Genomic DNA, 19014 nt, shown 5'->3' on the forward strand with positions numbered 1-19014 from the left:
ATGGCATCCATGGACTTGGAGGAGCCAAAAGGGGCTTTTTCCCCCCCATATCCCAGATGAAATTTCCCTTCTCCAGGCACAAGTGCCTTGGGAGGGCTTGGGGCTGCCGCTGGGTGAGAAAGCATGTTCAAGGCCAGGGTCCCGCTTGGACCCATGGCAGAATGGCTGTTAGGGGTGCGGGCCATTTGGCAATGTTACATCTTGAAGGTCGGTACCTAGGTGGATGGTGGACATGCCTGCCAAGGGGCCCTGTCCCCTGGTGCAGGGGCAGTTGTCACAAGCTGGGTTTGTGGGGCTCCCAGACCTCGAGGGGCTCCCCACTCCGAATATCCGTTTCTCCTCCTCCCACTCTTCACCCAAGCCTGTCCTTCAGCTGCCCAGACACCCGAAGAAGTGCCTGCCTCTCCCATAGGAATGGGGTGCGGAGAGGGGCAGGATCCCATTCTCTGGGAGTTGGCCTGGCCCCCGAGTGCCCATTCGCAGGGGGCGCCTGGGGGGGAGCCGCTCTCCTCTCCTATACACTTTATCCCCAGGAAATCCCAGAGGAAGCTGGTTCGGAACAGGCTCTCAGCTCCCAAGGCCTGTGGAGTCCCCAGAACCCTGGGAGGCGCCACCTGGGTCCTGGGAGCGTTGGCTTTCCACCTGCCCAAGGGGTTCCCGGCTTCTAGGCCTCCCCCCAACATCTCAAGCTTCTATCTTGTCCTAAATCACTCCAGGAAAAAACTTTCCTGCCCACGGTGACCGTGTCTTCTGTCTCCAACAGAGGACCCTGCACCCCAGGTGGCTTCTCCCTGACCCCCTGAGTTCCCGTCAGTGCCTTGTCTGAAACCCTCACGCCTGGGGCTCCCTGCCAAGGAAGTGTCTGCCAGACTTTACTGGGGGCTGGGCCCTGGGAGACCCCAAACTTGACACCCCAAAAGCAAATAAATCAGTTGAGATGTGATTTCTTGCGTGTTTGTGTGAGAAGTTGGCATCCACTGGGGTCACCTGTGGGCCCCAAGTCACCTGACTCTCTCTCCTTGGTGTGCGACCTGGGGCTGGATTGGGGGCCATTGCTCCCAGAGTGCCGAGGGGATGAGGAGGAGATTCTGCGCTGAGTGCGCCTTTGTTCTTGTGCACGGAGGGGCAGGGTAGCTTGCTCCCGGTTACGCTGCCAGTGGGATTTGAATCCTGAGTGTGCTGTCGGCAGCATGTGTAGAATTCTCACTCACACAGCCCTGTGTGTGGGGTGCCATTGCCACCTTTTACAGATGGAGAAACTGAGGCTCTGCCAGTGGGCCCCCTGCCCCCCGAGTCCTGGGCAGGGAGAGGGGGCTGGAATGTGACCTCGGGCTGGCTTCCCCGAAGCTGAGCAGCCTGAAGACTGAAAACAGGACTGGGTCCTTTCCCCATGTCTGTCCTCAGCAGGAATGAGCAAACTCCAGAGTCAGCGGCCGGCAAAGCATAGCCCTTGGAGGCCCTCGGGGCTTCAGCAATAAGGACAATGTCTTGTCTCAGGAAATGTGGGTCCCAGGGGAGGAGGCAACTGCTCACAGTCCTGGGCGCCCAGGACTTCTGCCCTCCGAGACGGGGGTCCATGGCCAGTGACTTTGTTCCTAAGGCTGCTCTTTTCTTGGCCCTGGGTGTGGGCTGCAGCCCCAGGAGTGCCCTCTAGTGGCTCCTGCGGCCAGTGGGAGGGGCCGTGATATTCTGTATGTCCTTTTTTTTTCCTTTTCTTTTTTTTTAGAGAGAGAAAGAGTGAGAGAGAAACATTGATTGGTTGCCTCCCGTATGCACCCCGACCAGAGTCTGAACCCGCAACCAAGGTACGTAGGTAAGTGCCCTGACTGGGAATCAAACCCACAACCTTTTGGGACAATGCTCCAGCCAAGCGAGCCACACCCACCAGGGCCTGTGAGCCCTTTTCAAATGGGGGATCGCTCCCCAGTTTCTGAAAACCTCCCCTGACTCCCCTTGGCTGTTCTGCCCATGAAAAGCCCTGACAACACCCTTGTGTTGCAGGCCAGGAGACAAGGCTGTGTGTGGCAGGAGCCGGTGGTCCTAGTATACCGTGTGCGTGAGGATTGTGGGGGAGGCAACAGGCCAGTGGCACAGGACCTCGAGGCCTGGGGACAGGTTTGTGTGTTCTTCTAAGGCCATGAGACGTGAGGGCAGGGCTCATTTTGCTTCCTTGAGCCACAGTTTCTCCATACTCATGGAGCTTTTGTAGAATTCAATGAGATTCTGCTTTTTTTTTTTTTTTTTTTGGAGAGAGGAAGGGAGAGGGAGAGTTAGAAACATCAATGATGAGAATCACCAATTGGCTGCCTCCTGCACGTCCCCTACTGGGGATTGAGCTCGCAACCCTGGCATGTGCCCTTGACTGGAATCGAAGCCGGGACCCTTCAGTCCGCAGGCTGATGCTCTATCCACTGAGCCAAACCGGCTAGAGCAGATTCTGCTTTTATAGTCCTTAACTGGGTGCCTGGGGCATAGTAGTTGCTTAATAATTACAAATATAATTACCTCCTCCTCCAGGAAGCCCTCCTTTCTGTCCAGGTACCTCCTCGGACTCTCACCATTGCCTAGATGCCCCCCACCCCCACTCCAAGTCACACATTCTGGGTATTAACTGACTGGTTCTGTGGGAGCTGGGGAGGGTGATTGGGTCTGTCTGGAGTCCCCTGTGTCCTCTGCATCCAGCACAGTGCTGGGCACAAAATAGGTGTGCAATGAACTACAATTGGAGAGCGTAGAGGGATGAGGGCTGAATGTCCCATCCTTTGGCCAGCAAGGGGCGCAGGGAGATGCCTGAGCCTCCCAGGAGAGGAAGACAGGCCCTAGAGGGCGAGGCTCCTCCTCCAGCCACAGTCCCCATCCCGTCTCTCCCCCACCTCTGGACCCCCATCTCCTAGTGGCTGCCCCTGGCACTCGGGAAGTGCCTACTGTGCATTGGAACCTGGGCTGGGGACATGCCAGGAGTACAGAGCAGAAGTCCCAGGTGTCAGGGGGATGCAGAGCTCATTGGCGGGTAAGGCTTGGAGAGGCCGTGCTTGGCCCCATTCGACAGTGTCCCTCAACTCTAGCAGGACATTCTCAGTCTCACTCCAAGGTGAAGGTCTGGAACACCAGTCTCACCTTTCCGGTCCAGCCTGTTCCGGGAACCTGCCTGCCCCCACCCCCACCTCTCACAGCCCGCTGATTCCTTTTGTCCCACAGGAGAAAGCCATACGCTTCTGCTGGGTATTTGAACTATTCCTAGGTCTCTGCTGACCCCAGGCTGTCTCCTCTGCCTGGAAGCCCCCTCCCCCATTTACGCCTGGAGAACTCCTACGTATCCCTCAAAACCCAAGCTTTGGGGGAAGATGCTGAGATCATCTTGGGATGCCTTGAGTGTAACGGGCCTAGGAAGGGGTAAGGGACGGGGCGCGAAATACTGCACCAGAAGTCCCAAAAGAGTACTTCCCCTACGCCCTCTTCTACTTGTCTACCCCTCCTTTCAGCACTGGCCGTTGTGGGAAGTTGATCCCAGGCACTCAGCAGTTTCTATGAGGATGGAGTGAGCTCAGGCTGCCTCTCGTCCGAGTGCAGTACTGATGGGGGTGGGGGGTGGGGTGGGGGTTGAGGCTGGGAAAACCAAAACAGAGACATGAGAGCAAAATGCAGAGAGAGTAAGGGAAAGAGAGAGACAGAGACGACACCGAGGGGCAGAGAGGATTCCAACCAGACAAGGACTGGGGACTTTTGGTGATCAGGGCTCCATGACGTGTGATTCCTGCACAGGCTGCTCCGCTCTGGGCCTTCGTTTCCCTCTGTGACATGACGCCGACCACTGCACCTACCTGGCAGGACTGAGTGTCCATGGTCAGCCAGGGCCTGGCACACAGTAAGTGCTTCGTAAATGCACACTGTGGCCAGTGACACCATTATAGGAGCACGCGTGCAGAACAGGTGCCAGTGCCCTGGCCGGGGAGCTCAGCTGGTTGAAGTGTGGTCCAGATGCACCAAGGTGGAGGGTTCAAGCCAGGTCAGGGCACATACAAGAATCCACCAGTGAATGCATAAGTAAGGGGAACAACTAATTGACGATTTCTCTTTGTCTCTCTCTAAAAAAAAAATCAATAAATAAAGATTAAAAAACAAAACAAAACCGCCACTGGAACAGGATGTGGAGTGGAGAGCGTGGGGGCAGGGGACACCCCAGCGGACTCTTTCCGGGCAGCGAGCATGTGAGGTCCCAAAGCCTGCCTCCTCAGCTGACCTACTTCCTGCCTGGCCGAAACTTTTGGGTGCTCCCCCCGCCCCCCACCACCCCCCACCACACACACCAGGAACCCACACAGCTGGTCTCGGAGCTGAACTGACCACTTCCACCCCCAGCAATCTGGGCCTTGCTGACTCACACTCAGCTGCCCCCACTCCTCCCCCCCAAAGAGGGCTGAAGAGGGGAGGGGGTGGCAGAGTCCCAAACCCAGAACACAGGAAGGTCATGGCCCATCGGCAGAATCACAGAGGAGAACCAAACGCCAGCTTTCACGTCCAGGCAAATGAAAACACACCCTTCACAAGGAAAACATGAATAATTGTGTCAGTGGTGAGAGAATGAGCTGTCGGTTCTTGTCTTCTTGAAGGAAAGACTTCAGTCAAGAGACAAAGGGCAGCAAAGCAAGGACTTCACTGGGGCAAGTGCACACTCAGGACAGCGAGACAAGGAGGGGCTCAGCACAGAGAAGCAGCAGGGGACCCCGAGGGCCGCTTTGGCTCACTGGGAAGTCAGAGAAAAGGGGGCGTTGGAGACAGGTTCTGGGGTGAGCCCAGGATGAGCTGCTGCTGCCCAATGCTCCCTCAGTTGGGAGTCTTGTGGGGGCCCCTTAGAGGGAAGAAGGGGGAAGGGCATGGGTCGGGCCTGCTCCCCTGGGGGAGAGTGTGCGATGGGGTACTGCATTGAGGGTATTTATCTCTCTCTTGCAGGCAGGAATCCCAGGGGAGGGTCTCCATAGTCATCCCTCCAGGGGTGCCTTTTAGGGCTGTGGTCTCCTCTTATTGGTCCGCACCAGGGGTCATCAGTCAGTGAAGCTGCCCTGAGGCAGGCACAGCATTGCTTGTCTGGTTTTGCTGCTTTTCTGGGCCTGGAGCTAAAATAGGACTGAAGCTTAGATGTTATCTTCAGAGAGGAAAAGTCAGGGTGTCTAAACCGCATAACTGGGGATATGAAAGGCCAGGGCGTCCAAACCGCATGATCAGCAATATGCTAGGGGAGGGAGGTCCTCCCGGGAGGGAGGTCCTTCTTTTCCCGCTCTGTTCCTTGTTAGGCACCCAGGGCTTCCCAGCCTCATGACCTTCTTCTTTTTTTTTTTTTTTATTGTTTTATTGCTTAAAGTATTACAAAGAGTAGTACACATGTCTCCTTTTTTCCCCCTTGACCTTCCCCTAGCCTCCCATACCCCCCAGTGTCTTGTGTCCATTGGTTATGCTTATATGCATGCATACAAGTCCTTCCGCTGATCTCTTACTCACCTCCCCAACCCTCCCCGGCCTTCGCGCTGTAGTCTGACAGTCTGTTCGATGTTGCTCTGCCTCTTTATCTATTTTTGCTCATCAGTTTATAATGGTCTTAATTATCATAAATGAGTGAGATCATGTGGAATTTTTCCTTCATTGACTGGCTTATTTCACTTAGCATAATGCTCTCCAGTTCCATCCATGCTGTTGCAAATGGTAAGAGTTCCTTCTTTTTTACAGCAGCATAGTATTCCATCGTGTAGATGTACCACAGTTTTCTAATCCATTCATCTACTGATGGGCACTTAGGCTGTTTCCAGATCTTAGCTATGGTGAATTGTGCTGCTATGAACATAGGGGTGCATATATCCTTTCTGATTGGTGTTTCTGGTTTCTTGGGATATATTCCTAGAAGTGGGATCACAGGGTCAACTGGGAGTTCCATTTTTAACTTTTTGAGGAAACTCCATACTGTCTTTCATAGTGGCTGCACCAGTCTGCATTCCCCCCAGCAGTGCACGAGGGTTCCTTTTTCTCCACATCCTCGCCAGCACTTGTCATTTGATGATTTGTTGATGATGGCCATTCTGACAGGTGTGAGATGGTACCTCATTGTTGTTTTGATTTGCATCTCTCGGATGATTAGTGACTTGGAGCATGTTTTTATATGTCTCTTGGCCTTCTGAATGTCCTCTTTTGAAAAGTGTCTATTTAGGTCCTTTGCCCATTTTTTGATTGGATTGTTTATCTTCCTTTTGTTAAGTTGTATGAGTTCCCTATAAATGTTGGAGATTAAACCCTTATCAGTGATAACATTGGCAAATATGTTCTCCCATGCAGTGGGCTTTCTTGTTGTTTTGTCCTTGCTCTGCTCATGCCGGCCTTTCTACAATTGGACGCTTTTTGGAACAATTAGACTCAGTCACAGTATTGACAGAGATATCTGTGATGCGTTTAACTGACCAAGGAATAGCTTTCAGGCTCTCAGACACGCTAGAGGGGTGGAAAAGGAACCAGACAGAAAAATGAACAGGTGGCATTATTTCCTGAACTGCCATAACGATGACCACAAGTTGGATATCTGAAAACACAGTCCTGGCCCTAGCCAGTGTGGCTCAGTTGGTTGAGCGTCATCCTGTCCACCAAAAAGCCGCCAGTTCGATTCCCAGTCAAGGCACATGCCCAGGTTGCAGGCTTGATTCCTTCTCTCTCCTTTTCCCTTCTCTCTCTCTAAAAAAAAAAAAAAAAAAAAAAAAAAAATCAATGAAAACATTAAAAAACAAAACACAGCCCTGGCCCTGATGGGGAAGCTCAGTAGGTTAGAGTGCCATCCCGATATGCTAAGGTTACGGATTTGATCCTGGTCGGGCACATACAAAAATCAACCAATGAATGCATCAATAAGTGGAAAAACAAATCTCTCTCTCTCTCTCTCTCTCTCTCTCTCAAAAACAACACAAAGACAGCAGTAACAAGAACCCAGTCCTGCAGGCCAGAAGTTGACAATCAAAGTTCAGCAGGGCTGGAGGCTGTGAGGGGGATTCGGTTCCAGGCCTCTCTCCTGGCTTCTGGTGGCTTAATCCTGGTGTCCCTTGGTTCATGGCCGCATCCCTCCAATCTCTGCCTCTGTCTGTAGGAGACCTTCTTTTAAGGACACTGTTTATTGGATTTAGAGCCTACCCTACTCCAATGTGACCTCATCTTAACACAAAGAATCCTATCTGGCCCTCTCTGGTTTGGCATAGTGGATAGAGAGTTGGCCTATCCACTATGAAGGGTCCCAGGTTCGATTCCAATTAAGGGCGCATGCCCATGTTGTGGGCTTGATCCCCAGTAGGGGGCGTGCAGGAGGAAGCCGATCAATGATTCTTTCTCATCATTGATGTTTCTATCTCTCTCTCTCCCTCCCCCTTCCTCTCTCAAATAAATAAAAATATATTTAAAAAAATAAAATAACACTTTAAAAAAGAGAACATGGGTCATTAAATGCTTTTTAAAAAAGAATTATTTCTGCAAAAACCCTAAAGGTCACAATCTGAGGTGCCAGGTGAATGCTGGGATTTGTTTCTAATGATTCTGTTTTCTTTATTGTATACTTCATTGATCTTTTCTCTAATCTTTATTATTTCCTTCCTTCTACTAGCTTTGATTTTAATTCACTCTTCTTTTCCTCAGGTTATTGATCTGAGATATATTTTTAAAATATTTTTATTGATTTCAGAGAGGAAGGGAGAGGGAGAGAGAGAGAGAAACATCAATGATGAGGGAGAATCATTGATCAGCTGCCTCCTGCACTTCCTACACTGGGGATTGAGCCCACAACCCGGGCATATGCCCTGACCAGGAATTGAACCGTGTCCTCCTGATTCATAGATCGATGCTCAACCACTGAGCCATGTGGCTGAGATCGTTTTCTTTTTTTTAATATGGAACGCTTCACGAATTTGCGTGTCATCCTTGTGCAGGGGCCGTGCTAACCTTCTCTGTATCGTTCCAATTTTAGTATATGTGCCGCCGAAGCGAGCACTGAGATCTTTTTCAATGTAGCAAGTTATAGCTACCAGCTTCTCTATGAGCAGTGCTTTTGCTGCATCCATAACTCTTAGTGTGTTTTAGTTTTCATTCATCTCTAAATATTTTATAATTTCCTTTGTGATTCCTTCTTTTACTCTGTATTTGAGTGTGTTGTTTAATGTCCACATATTTGTGAACATTCCAGTTTTCCTTTTGCTATTGATTTCTAGCTTTATTTTATACTCTTTCTGCCCCTTTCTCGGTCTCTCCTCCTCTGGGAGTCCCATCACGTGTATGTTGGTCCCCTGGATGGTGCCCCATAGGCCCCCTTTGGACTCAGTTGACTTTTTGTCATTTGTTGTTCTTTCTGGTTTTCAGACTTGATAATTTTGATTGTCCCATCTTGAGGTTTGCTGATTTTTGTTTTATTGTAGTGGGAGAGGATTTTTTGTATAATTTAAGTCTTTTAAAATGTATTGAGTGTTTTTCCTTCTCTAACATATGGTCTATACTAGAGGATGTTCCATGAATACTTGATAGCAATGTGTATTCTGCTGTTGCCACATGGAATGGTCTATAAATGTCTATTTGGTCTAGTAGCTGGTTTATAGTGTAGTTCAGTCCTCTATGTCCTTAATATTCCATTATTAAAACTGCAGTATTGAAGTCTCTGACTCACTGTAGAACTATTTATTTCTCCCTTCAACTCCCTTCAATGTTTGCTTCCTATATTTTGGGGCTCTGTTGTTTGGTGCATAGATGTTTATATATGTACACAGCTTTGAGTTACTGTCTAGTGTCCTTTCATTTCTTTTTTTTTTCTTTTTTTAGAAAATGTTTATTTTCCATCAACCTTATTTCCGTTCTGTTGAGAATTTGTGGAAGAACAGCTTAGGACCACTCAGTGGTTGTTCCTCCCCATTCAGTAGCCTGAGCAGTGGGGGCTGCAGACCAGTCTTCAGTGGCAGGCTGAGCGCTCCAGTCTTCAGTAGGAAACTGCTGAATGGGTACAGAGGGCACCTGCACGCCTTCAGCCCAGCCTGTAACCTCAGGCTGAGCAGCAGTGAACTCAGGAGCAGGAGCAGCCCATTCACCCTGAAATTCCTCCTTGGTCACGGCCTTTTCAGCAGCAGCCTGCTCCTCCTTTTCAATCTCTTCAGGATCTCTGTAGAAGTAAAGATCAGGCATGACTTCCCACGGGTGCTCACGGGAGATGGTGCCACGCATGCGGAGCACTTCCCGGGCCAGCATCCACCACATCAGACCCACGGAGTGAGCCCCCTTGTTGTTGCAAGGGGTGGCGATGTCCACATAGCGCAGCGGAGAGTCTGTGTTACACAGAGCGATGGTGGGCGGGGTAACGTAAGACGCCTCTGTGAGAGGCTGGTGGTCAGCCCTGGGGTCAGTAGCCACCAGAAGTCTTGGCTCCCGGAGGGCTGCCTGGATCTGGTTGGTGAAGGTCCCAGGAGTGAAGCAGCCGGCAATGGGAGTGGCTCCAGTGGCAGCAGCGAACTTCAGCACAGCTCGCTGGCCAGGACTCCTGGACGATATGACACTGACGTCAGCTGGGTTTTCGATGGCAACAATGGCCCGAGCTGCCAGCAGAAGCTTCTCCCAGGTTCTCTTCAGATCGATGATGTAGATGCCATCACTGTTCCTTTTGTAGATGTGCTGTTCCATTTGGAAGTCGAGGTTGGTGCCACCTAAGTGGGTTCCTGCTGCAAGGAACTTGAGGACATCCTCCTCCTCCATTTGCAGGACTTCAAGGGCTCCGGACATTGTGAGAAGTTTCCCTTTAAGTTACGTGGGAACCGAGAACAACGCCGTATGGAGCCCTCCCTGAGTGGCGCGGAAAGCTCTTTTTTTTTTTTCTTAATATATTTTATTGATTTTCCACAGAGAGGAGTGGAGAGGGATAGAGAGTTAGAAACATCGATGAGAGAGAAACATCGATCAGCTGCCTCCTGCACATCCTCCCACTGGGGGTGTGCCCACGACCAAGGTACATGCCCTTGACCGGAATCCAACCTGGGACCCTTCAGTCCACAGGCTGATGCAACATCCACTGAACCAAACCGGTCAGGGCAAGTGTCCTTTCATTTCAACCTGCAGGACTCCTTTAGCATTTCTTGCTTGGCAGATATAATGGTAACAAACTCTCTCAGCTTTAATTTACCTGAGGATGTCTGGATTTCTTTCTCATATTTAAAAAAAGTATTGCTGGATATAGAATTCTTGGTCAACAGTTTTTCTTTCAGTGCTTTAAATATGTCATCCCACTGCCTTCTGGCTTCCAAGGTTTCTGGTGAGAAATGGACTGTTCATCTCATTGAGGATCCCTTATACATGATGAGTAGCTTTCTCATGCTGCTTTTTTTTTTTTTTTTAATATTTTATTGATCTTTTACAGAGAGGAAGGGAGAGAGATAGAGAGCCAGAAACGATGAGAGAGAAACATTGATCAGCTGCCTCCCGCACACTCCCCACTGGTGATGTGCCCGCAACCCAGGTACATGCCCTTGACCGGAATCGAACCCGGGACCCTTCAGTCCGAAGGCCAACGCTCTATCCACTGAGCCAAACCGGTTTCGGCTCATGCTGCTTTTAAGTTTCACTCTTTCTCTTTGGCTTTCACACTTTGATTACAATGTATCACAGTATGGGGCTCTTTGAGTATAGTCTACGTGGAGTTCATTGAGCTTCTTAGATGTGTAGATTTATACCTTTCATCAAATTTGAAAAGGTTTTGGCCATTATTTTTCAAATATTCTTTCTGCCCCTTTTTCTGTCTCCCTCTCCTCCTCTGGGATTCCCATAACGTGTATGTTGGTCCTCTGGATGGTGCTCCATAGGCCCTTTGGATTCAGTTAAGTTTTCTCTTTTTCTTTTCTTTCATTCTTTTTTTTAGGGAGATAGTCCTGTTTATTGTCGAGGACTAAGAAACAAATTCTGGAGATGCTCTGTACAAGCTACTAGAGAGGGGTGGAGTGGAGAGGAGAGACAATAACACACACCTTTATTCTGAGTGAGCTCCAGCTCTGCTTTCCAACACTGAACCAAGGAGAGACGGCCCCTTTTCACTGAGGCTGCAGAATGGAAACCTCACTCAACTTATCAGGGCAGGCTGAGCAAGAGCAGGCTGAGCAAGAGATTATTTTAAGCGGGAGCAAGAGGTTATTTTAAGCGGATGCAAGAGGCCACTTGTGGCCCGTTGGCAGCCCCAATCCCGAGCACAGAGTGGGTGATGGAGGTGGTCTGTGGTTGCTGATGGTGCCTGGCGGTTCTGGTCTTTAGGTCTCAGGCTTCTGAGTCTCGATGATAAGCTTGTCAGTCGAATACAGTTGGCCCCTGTGGCCCTGTCGACGAATCCTTTCCAGGACGCTCTTGGCTTTATTCACTAGAGTCTGAACTTCCACAGGATCTTTTACATTCTTATTTCCTCTGAAGGCATCGCTTATCCTCCTGACAGCATAAGTTCTGTGATTGTAGGTGCTGAAATGCTTGCTCTCTCTCAGCATCTCTGGGTACAGATCTGGTGCACGGCTGGAGGCTGTCATTTTGCAAAGAAAAAAGTAAGTGGGTCTCTTCGCGGAGGACCCAAGTTTTTCCCAATCACACAGCTTCAGCCTGTGCAAAACCACGCACGACCTCAATGCAGTGTGGTTGGTCTCGCCAGCGGCCAGGCCTCCCCCTGGGCGAGCAGCGCCCCGGCCTGGGGCCGCAGGGGACGGAGCCATACGTCATCGCTCCAGACTTCGGAGGCCAGCGCAGTTAACTTTTAATCATTTGTTTTTCTTTCTGGTGTTCAGACTTGATAATTTCAATTGTCCTATCTTCAGGTTTGTTGGTTTCTTTTCTTCTGCCTGATCAAATCTATTGAACTCCTCTAGTGAATTTTTCATTTCAGTTATTGTACTTTTCAGATCCAGAATTTCTGTTTGGTGTCTTTTAATCATTCTCTTGGGAATGTTTCTTGCAGGGGTGCTGGGTAGGTATGTATTTGTTATTTTATTATCGATACTTTTTTGTATGCCCGAAATGTTTCATAGTAAAAAATAATACCGACAGGAGGTTTGGTGATTTCTCAACACATTAAACATAAAATTACTGCATGACAGGTTTTCAAACAAAAACTTGTACACACATGTTTATAGCAGGACTATTCACAATAGCCAAATGAAAATACAAATATTGTATATGATTTCATTTACATGATGAAATGTCCAGAACAGGTAAGTTCAGAAAGACAGGAAGCAGATGAATGCTGTCCAGGAGCTGGGGGAGGGGGAACGGGCAGTGACTGCTCATGGGAACAGAACCTGAAATGGAGATAATGTGTTCATCTCATCGTTTTTAAAAAATATATATATTTTAGCCCTAACCGGTTTGGCTCAGTGGATAGAGTGTCGGCCTGCGGACTGAAGGGTCCCAGGTTCAATTCCGGTCAAGGGCATGTGCCTTGGTTGCGGGCACGTCCCCAGTGGGGGGTGTGCAGGAGGCAGCTGATTGATGTTTCTCTCTCATCGATGTTTCTAACTCTCTGTCCCTCTCCCTTCCTCACTGTGAAAAGTCAATAAAATATATATAAAATAAAATAAAATAAAAAAAAAATAAAAACATATATTTTATTGATTTTTTTTTTTACAGAGAAGAAGGGAGAGAGATAGAGAGTTAGAAACATCAATGAGAGAGAAACATCGATCAGCTGCCTCCTGCGCACCCCCCACTGGGGATGTGCCCGCAACGAAGGTACATGCCCTTGACCGGAATTGAACCTGGGACCCTCCAGTCCACAGGCCGACGCTCTATCCACTGAGCCAAACCGGTTAGGGCTCATCGGGTTTTATAAGGCTTGTGTCTTAAGCACCTGACACACAGTAGGGGCTCAAAACTTTCTCCCTAGTATGTATTTCTTCCCCACACTCTGCTGCAGAGTGGGTGTGTCCCACCACCACTGCCACCACCATACACGGCTAATGGTATCTCTGTGAATTTCATGTCCTCGGTCCGGACCACACCTTCCTGCAAGGATCTAATGTCCTAACCCTCAGTCCATGTCATGGGGCATTCTTTTGGAAAAGAGTCTTTGCAGATAGAATTAAGTTAAAGATCTTGAATGAGCCCTGGCCAGTGTGGATCAGTGGTTGGAGCATCAGGCCGTGCAGGGAAGGGTGCGGATTCAATTCCCAGTCAAGGGCATGTACTTGGGTTGCAGGTTCAATCTCCGGCCCTGGTTAAGGTGTGTGCAGGAGGCAACAAGTTAATGTGTCTCTCTCACATGGATGTTTCTCGCTCTCTCCCTCTCCCCCTCCTTCCACTCTCTAAAAAAAATCAATGGAAAAAATATCCTCGGGTGAGGGGGAAAAAAAGATATTGAATGAAATCATTCTTGGATTTACAGTGGGCCCTAAAGCTAGTGATAGGTATCCTTAGAGCAGGGGTGGGCAACCTTTTTGTGAGTGCGTGCCAAATCCAGCAAAATCTCTGACTCAAAATTCTTCTGCGCGCCAACCCTAATTTTTTGAGAACATGTTATGCCTACTTGATATCTCTTAAGGTGTACATATGTGAAGAACCTTGAAGAAATAATAAAATTCATTCGAGCGACAAAAACACAGTATATGATGATGAAAAATACATTTATTTTTTAATGTATACTTGTACACTGATAGTCCAACAGAAAACTTTATGACTCCATTTGATATTATCAGTGGGAATTTTGCTGCTGCATCACTGATGACAGAGATTTTACATCAGGTTTATATTTCGTGACCGTCAGAGATATGCATGAGCTACTACTTTCATCCATCAGGCTACTCCTATTACCAGACTTAACAAAATTCATCACTGAGAACAAAGATTCACAAGCGTATGTGGATGAAAACATGGAGAGTAAGGCTGTTGCAAAGTTTTTTAAACAGAAAAAATTTTCTGGAATGGCATTCCAAGTCCTCAGTAGTTCATTTTCGACACTTCTCTCTGATACTCCTGTCTCTAATCGCTTTTTTTCAATGTTTTCCAAGTCAACTCTAAGGTCAGTAAATTTCTGCTTCCAAATTGAGCTACTCTGAAATTCAATCAACTGCATTTCAAAGTCAGCCATGTCTATCCATGAAAACATTTGTAAGTTTAGTTCCTCCAGTTTCATGCTGTCTGGAAACCTCATGAATTTTGCTGTCTCTTCCAGTTCTCTGAATTTTGCAAATCTTGAGAAGAACTGCTCAATAGTTGACTCAATGATGTTTAAAAACAGCTTTTGAAGGCTTTGACAGTCTGTTCTGTCATCTTTTGGGAGATCTTTAATGTGCCTCTTGAGGTTTGGGAAATATCTAAATCTCTCACCATCCACATCCCTCTTAAAGACTTCCAGTTTCTTTTCAAAAGCCTTTATGTAACCAAACATAACATCAAGTGTCTTGCCAGTTCCTTGTAATTTAACATTTAAGTCATTCAGATGTTCACAAAAATCTGCAAAGAACATCAGTTTAGAAACCCAGGTGGCGTCAGACAATTCTTGGTAAGAAACATGTTGGTTATTCAAGAAGAGTGTTACCTCGTTTAAGCATTCAACGAATCGTTTCAGAAACAAACCTTGGCTAAGCCATCGAGCATTGTTGTACATTTTCAGTCCTTTATACACAGATTCTACCTCATTCAGTAAAACTTGAAATTGTCTTTTATTCAAAGCCCGAGCAGAAATGTAATTAACAACTGTGGTCACTGTTTGCAACACTTCCTGCAGTCCTTCAGGCCCGCTCTTGCACATAAAGCCTCCTCATGTATGATGCAATGAAAACCTACCAGTGCATGACCAACTTCTTTCGCAAACAGATTTACAAAACCTGCCTTCTCACCAGTCATGCAAGGAGCACCATCAGTGGTGACAGACACTACTTTTGAAATGTCAGTTTGTCGAGAGGAGAATTCGTTCATAACTGCTTTACATATTTCAGCCCCGGGTAGTACGCTCAGGGAGAGTTAGAAGGGCAACTGTCTCTTCACATATTTCGTCACCTTTACAAAGACGAGAAAAAATGGCCAGCCTAGATGACAATGTAATGTCTGTACTTTCATCAATACAAATAGAAAAAAAATTGACACGAAGACAAATCTTTTGTTAATTGTTCAGCAGTATTACTCGCCAACTTAAGTATCCTATCCGTAACTGTTTTCCTGCTCACGGACAGATCTTCAATGCGCTGAATAATCTTTTCTTTTTCTGAGAAATCGTCAAAAAGGAAAGGTGCACATTGTAGCCAAGCTTCTTTAATATACTCTCCATCACTGAGTGGTTTTCCATGTTGGGCAACGACTTTTGAAACTTCAAAACTAGCAGCAACTAAGTTGAAACTGGACCTGCCTGAGATGAAGTTCATAAAATTATCAGCCTGTTTTTTTTTTTTGTTTTGCTGAGTTCACGAGAAATTAATTCTCTTCGTTTCTCTTTGGTTTTATTGCTTCTGTTCTTATGAACACTTTCAAAATGCCTTTTTACAGAAGATGTTCTGCAAACAATAGTTTCAAAACAGAAAACACATAAGGCTTTGTTGTCTTTCTTAATCACACCAAACTTTTCTGTCCAGTATTTTTGAAATTCTCTAACATCCTCTTCAGCTGAATGACACCGTTTCTTAGCTGGTGGTCCTGACATTCTGTACAATCTAGAAGGACAGAAAAAATACATGAGATGCCGAACCGGTTTGGCTCAGTGGATAGAGCGTCGGCCTGCGGACTGAAAGGTCCCAGGTTCGATTCCGGTCAAGGGCATGTACCTGGGTTGCGAGCACATCCCCAGTGGGGGGCCTGCAGGAGGCAGCTGATCTATCTCTCTCATCGACGTTTCTAACTCTCTGTCCCTCTTCCTTCTTCTCTGTAAAAAATCAATAAAATATATTTTTTAAAAAATACATGAGATGATGGTATATGTGAAAAAGGGGAAAGAAGAAAAGTAGAATGTCAGTAAGAGATTAATTAGCTTGATCAAACTACTGTACTGCTATTACTTTTTCTAATTAAAGTAAATAGAAAGAAAAATAGTTTGTTATCCCTACAAAATGGAACAGTAAAGATAAAGCATGTAAAAAATCACAAAATGTAGAACCTTTATTTATAAGTCATGATACATTGTATGCATATCAGTTATTATTTTTATTTATAAGATTTGGTTTATGGATAACAAAAAAAATGTGACAAACTAAAAATATTTCCTAAGGAAAATAACAGAATAAAGAAGAAAACATAGACAAATACAGCATAATGTAATAGAAGTACGGTAATTATGTAACTTACTTTTCAGCGCAGACGGATACCGTGTGATGATGACATCACCCGGTTACTGCTGTAGCGCGCATCAAAACAGAAATTTATTCCCCTTTCGTTAGTACCGGTGGGCAAAGCGAGAGAGAAGGTTTCATTTTTATAGAGTGAAATTTTGAGTAAGTAGGTAAGGCGGTTATCTTGTCAACGAAAACCCGTTGCGTCTGAGGCTAAAACCAAAACACTGGTCGGATCTAGGAAGGCAGGGAGAGTTAAGGCAGAGGCATAGAAATTCCTCTTCCCCTCTCGTCAATCCATGTCTATGGTCTTTAAGATAACTTGTTATGTAAAATTATTTATTTATCTAAGATGCGCCTACACTGAATTTATCTGAAAAATAAAAAAGTCGATATTAAGAAAAAAATTGTAAATGGAAGATTATAAGAGAGGGTTTCGCGTGCCAGCAAAAGCTACTGGCGTGCCATGTTTGGCACGCGTGCCAGAGGTTGCCCACCCCTGCCTTAGAGAGAGAAGAGGAGAGATTAACAGATAAGGGAAGAAGCCAGGTGAAAACAAAGGTAGAGATTGGCGTGATGCAGCCGCAAGCCTGGAGCCAAGAGCTGGTAAAGGACCCTCCCTAGAGCCTCCAGGGGGAGCGTGGCTCTGCAGACCCTGATTGCAAACTCCGGGCCTCCAGACTGTGGGAGAACACGTTTCTGTTATTTTAAAGCCGTCCAGTTTTTGGAAATTTGTTTCAGCAGCCAAATGAAACGAAAATACAGGCGTATCTCATTCTATTGCATTTCACAGATACTGCATTTTTTACAGAATGAAGGCAAGACCCTTCTGCAGCGGAAAAAATTATACAACTTGCTGAAGGCTCAGATGATAGTACGTTTTAGCAATAACGTATGTACTTTCTTCTACACATAACTCCATGGCACTCTTAACACTCTACAGTATAGTATACACATACATTTCATATGCACTGGGAACTGAAAAGATTTGCGTGACTTGCCTCAACGCAGTCGTCTGGAACGGAACCTGCACTATCTTCGAGGTATGTCTGTGGTGACACGGGGGCTTGGTTCTTGAGCAGGCGCTTGCCTGGAAGAACACGGAGCCAGACACGGCCCCTCCAGCCTATGTGGGCAGGATGGCGCCACAGGAAGGCTCTCAGCCGGAAAGAACCCGGGGAGAAAGGCTTATGGGAACATGGACATGAAAGCTGGGATTGGAGGGAGAAATGGGAGTGTGCCAGCAGGGGCCCCCTTTCCAGACTCGCCCAGGCATACCTGAACCCACCGCTGGCTGAAGCCCAGTCGCCGACAATAATGGCGATTATTCTAAAATATTGAGGCTGTAGCTTTAATCAAGCCTCACTGTTCAGTGCTGCCCTATCAGGGGTAACACTGAGAAACTGTTTGGAAATGTTTGGAAATAGAGACGTACATTTAAAGTCCCACCAAGACTTATTACCGAACCTAATTATCGTTTCAGGCTCTCCCAGGAGTGGAATTTTAAACCAATCAGCCTGGAATTTCCTGGTCAGCACTAGGGAGGTCTTCTGCCTGACGAGACCCCCTGCCATCCCCTTGGTGAAGGTGACCTTGCCCGAAAAATCACCCACTCCTTTAACTTTCTCGTCCCTCCCCATTTCTGCCTGGAAAAACCTCCCATCAAATACAGTTTCTCAGAGCACTTTTCTGTTTACTGGATGGATTTTGCCCGATTCATAACTTGTTCAATAAAGCCAAGTAGACCTTGACATTTACTTGGTTGGATTAAAATTTTTTCTTAAAAATTAATTTTTAGAGAGAAAGGAAAGGGGGAAGAGAGAGAGAGAGAGAAGAGAGGAGAGGAGAGAAATAGAGAGACATTAATTTGTCGTTCCACTTATTTATGAGTTCACTAATTGTTTCTTGCTAGTATATGTGCCCTGACGGGATCGAACCCAAACCTTGATGTATCAGGACAACACTCGAACCAATCAGCTACCTGGCCAGGGCTGAATTTTTGTTTTTAGCGGCAATAGAACAGCAGTTCCTGTCCCTCAAATTTGTAGATTTTGAAATAATTTGCTTTTTGGACTCTTCCAGATCTCCTGCCATGAATGTGTTTGTCTCAAGTCATGAGAAACAAACATTAAAAGTGGGTTTTTGTGTGTTGTGTGCATTTACTGATGGTGATATAGCCAAGTGGTGAGGGAAAATTCTGGGAGGTTTGGGGCTGAGCCAGGTGGAGGGAATGGCCTGACCCCTGGCCTCTGGCTCTGTTTGCCTCCACCCTGGGTCGGCCTCCAGTAAGAATGCAGAGTCCTGGCCCGCTGAGCTCATTGCTGGCTGGCTGCCTGCCCGCCCCCCCCCCACCCCCCCCCCCCCCCCCCCGCCGCCTTCCCGCTACACACACACACACACACACACACTCCTCCCAGCTTGGCCACAGGACTGGCTATGAAGTCATCAACTAAAGATGTTTCAAAGGGGAGCCAGAGGGGCCTGGCTGCCAGCAATGCAGAATTTGGTGAAGTGGAGCCAACGTCCCCCTTTCCTGTCCCCAGGGATTTCCCAGGCCTTTACTGGTGCTGTGTCCCCTTGAGAAGTTCCAGGAATAAAATGATCTAATGCGGATGGAAAAGGGGCCACATACGAAAGCTGACAAGCTCAGGGGAGGCCTTACAAACTCAGAGACCAGAACTAACCACATAGGATGGTCTGAAGTCACAACTTCTTAACTAAACGTGAGTCATGGCCGGGAGTCATG

The 19014-nt window shown here is 47.3% G+C and overlaps 1 non-coding gene and 2 pseudogenes across 1 annotated transcript; all 3 read right to left on the minus strand.

The window, feature by feature from the left end:
- Positions 1–7901: 7901 nt before the first annotated feature.
- On the minus strand, positions 7902–8008 carry LOC139011801 (U6 spliceosomal RNA). The gene has a single exon (XR_011471635.1). It is a non-coding gene; the product is annotated as a U6 spliceosomal RNA (small nuclear RNA).
- Positions 8009–8886: 878 nt separating this feature from the next.
- LOC139009940 (small ribosomal subunit protein uS2 pseudogene) lies at positions 8887–9831 on the minus strand (annotated as a pseudogene).
- A 1454-nt stretch (positions 9832–11285) lies between these two features.
- Positions 11286–11552, minus strand: LOC139009941 (LYR motif-containing protein 4 pseudogene; annotated as a pseudogene).
- Between the last annotated feature and the right edge of the window lie 7462 nt (positions 11553–19014).

This window comes from Myotis yumanensis, unplaced genomic scaffold, assembly GCF_028538775.1.
Source record: "Myotis yumanensis isolate MYYU_CA2020_CCGP unplaced genomic scaffold, mMyoYum1.0.hap1 SCAF_5, whole genome shotgun sequence".
Taxonomy (NCBI): domain Eukaryota; kingdom Metazoa; phylum Chordata; class Mammalia; order Chiroptera; family Vespertilionidae; genus Myotis; species Myotis yumanensis.